General features: G+C 58.1%; 2 protein-coding genes across 6 annotated transcripts in view; one reads left to right on the forward strand and one right to left on the reverse strand.

Moving 5' to 3' along the window:
* LOC113208117 (KH domain-containing, RNA-binding, signal transduction-associated protein 2-like) overlaps nucleotides 1–2,777 on the reverse strand; it is a 231,155-nt gene that overhangs the window by 199,379 nt on the left and 28,999 nt on the right. The window lies entirely within an intron of this gene.
* The window catches only part of LOC113208469 (alkaline phosphatase 4-like), a 9,775-nt gene continuing 9,006 nt past the window's right edge, over nucleotides 2,009–2,777 (forward strand). Inside the window, exon 1 of the mRNA XM_026425479.2 lies at nucleotides 2,009–2,282. The gene's annotated coding sequence lies outside the window, so the exon portion shown is untranslated. The remainder of the gene's footprint in view (nucleotides 2,283–2,777) is intronic.

Consider the following 2,777-nt stretch of genomic DNA (forward strand, 5'->3'; position numbering starts at 1 on the left):
CTCTGCATCCTCTCCTGCGCTGGAGGGCACTACATATACCATGCCGCTGCGAGAGCAACAACCGAGCGAGCACAAAACGTTGTATAACGGTTCGGTTCGAAGAACAGGAGAAGTGGTGGAAAATCGAAAATACTTGGATTCATAACATGCATTGAGTACGGCGAGGACCGTAGAAGCCCAGTGCGGTACTCCAAATGCCTCGGGAACTTTGGCAAAGAGTATTAGCAGTCTTTTCTGTCAGACAAAATTTAGCGTTCTTTCAGACTGTTAAAACCCATTTGCTTTGTTTTGCTTTGTGCTATACGCCCTCTCGGCACATCACAGAGGCCCGCGTATTATGGTGCAGCTGGCAGGTATGGAGGGGGCTATATGCACTGTAATGAGTTGCGTTCATACAGGGGGTTTTTGTACAGTAAATTGCCCATCTGCCAGGCTGCTCCCTGTAGACGACGAGCCCCCCTCCATCCCCCTTTCCCCTTAATCCTCGCCCGACACCACTCCCTCCCCACACAGCGAGGCGAGCGCGCGTCTTGTGCGGCGCACCACTTTGGCCTCACTTGATTATCCCCACCTCGGGGCGCACTCACGGAGAGGTCCTTTACTGGCCAGCGGAGCCGCCCAGGAGCCGCGCCCTGGAGGGGGAGGGAAGGAGGGACACTCGTTAATTATTGACATTAGGTTAGCATTGTGCGGCGGGGGCTGGCGCCTTTGATCCCTTTGAGCGGCCGGCCGCGTCTTTGGGCTTATCCAGCGAAAGTTTCCAGCAGGTTCAAACGCCAGTAGCAGCGGCAGCTACTCCCGCTGCTGCTGCGCCAGCGTGAGCTGAGCGCTGCTGGCGTAGGAGACGCGTTTCGCTTCTGCTGGCGGCGGTGAAGTCAGCGCGCGCGTCAAGCTGATGCTGACTGGTGCTCGTCAGCAGCGCCTTGGCCGCCTTAGAAGCGGGAATCCCACTGTTTTTGAAGCAAACGTCCTAAAAAGCGAATGGACGATAGGGAAAAAAACGGAGGGGGCGGCGGCGTGGTGGTTTTGGGCAGGATTTGCGCGGAGCGAGGAGGCGGCGTTCACTATTGAATTCAATGCATTTTAATGACGGGCCCGACCAGGACCCCGCGGCTGCCCGTCCGAGAGGGGACACGGCCATACGAGGAAAACAGCGTGCGGGGGGTGGACGACGCGCAACGACCAAAACAAAATGTCCAGCGCGTGGGTTTTGTTGTTATAAACCCGAGCGTGATGAGCACAAAAGTACATTTTAATGGCCACCGTTGGGAAATTGAAAAGCAGGGGAGGTCAGAACTCGCACAACCCCGTCCGCATTCGGGATGCGCTTTTAACTTTCTGTCGGGCAGCGCGCGCGCGACGTGGGGAGGGGGGCGGTGCGAATAAGTAGAGTGCCGCCAGGAAGAGAACAGCAGCTCGCAAAACCACGTCCTTTATTTTGCACCTCTCTCCCGAAATTCGGGGCCAGGTGAGGGTGAGGGGTGAGGCGGTCCAGCTGGGCAGGGCAGGGAGGGGTGGCTCGGAGTGATTCCGTTCCGCGCAATCAAACTTTTTAATTGCGTCGCTCGTCGTCTTCCAGCGGCGCTGGGCGCGAGCAGTCGGTCCGGCCACACTTACACTAGCCGGGCCGCGGCCCGCCGCCACGCGCCCGCCACGAACACACGCGAGCGCACGCGAGTCAAACCAAACCGAATGACTACTGAGAGAAACTATTGAATTCTTCATTTGGAAATGTGGAGTCCATCCCTCCCATGCAGCATTGTGAGCGAGCTTATCACGAGTGTTCCCGTGCGTGCGAGGCTAGGCCCTTGCACAGCGCTGGACAGCGCAGCAAGCAGCGGCCGGCGAGACCCTCGGGGTCGGACTGGGCAGGAGCCCTCCCGCCCAGACACGTCTTCTATTCCTGTCCGTTCGTCCGCCGCTCACGACAGACAGACAGACGGCCGGACACACACACACACAGAGGGAGGGCTGGACCATCTCGGCTGAGCCCTGTATCATCATTGTTTGGCGAGTGGTCAAGGGGACCGCTGCCGCCACGCTCCGGCCGCGCCACGCCACGCCACGCCCCGCAGCGCGGATCTGCACGGCGCGCCCCCTCCGTCTCCACGATATCCACGCGCTCGCAGCAAAGTCCCGGCAAAAGAGTGATCCGTCAGCTCGACGGGCGTCCCCCCTGCGCGCGCCCCGCCCCAGCCCGCCCGACGAGGAGGGTGGTCGGTTGGTGCTCTGCAAAGAAAACTACCGTCGTTCTGTCGTCCAGCCCGACGTAGTACAGACAGGTAAGCGATATACTACCGCAACGTTAGTTTTAGAGGCGACTCCCGAACGTTTTGGTAACATTTTAAAAGACCGTGTTAGAGGGGTGGAGGGGTAATTGGTGGTAAAGAAATAATAAATAATAGACACGATACACCCACACGGAAAAAAAGGGTTTGCCGTAGCGACCAGAACCGCTTCGTTGAGTGCAACTTGGTTGCTTGTATCAGGCATGTTGATTCTGACTAACAGTTGAGTAGCTCGTCCTAGTACAACTCGCTTGGTAGACCATGGCTGATTCCTACAACTAAGTCAGCTTGCACAGAGAAGTTGGTTGCTAAAACCGAACTGAGTCGATCATCACGATCAACCCGCCTCTCAGAAGCCAGATTTGCCGAAGTGGCGCGTTCCACCTCCCCCCTCCTAGTCGCCGCTGTGGCGCAGTGGTCTCCGTGCCTGGCGGCTGGATAGTGAGCGGAGGTTCGACTCCGGTCGGCGCCCAACCAGTTTCTCCTTGC

Source organism: Frankliniella occidentalis, unplaced genomic scaffold, assembly GCF_000697945.3.
Source record: "Frankliniella occidentalis isolate FOCC.00 unplaced genomic scaffold, Focc_3.1 Scaffold8, whole genome shotgun sequence".
Lineage (NCBI taxonomy): Eukaryota > Metazoa > Arthropoda > Insecta > Thysanoptera > Thripidae > Frankliniella > Frankliniella occidentalis.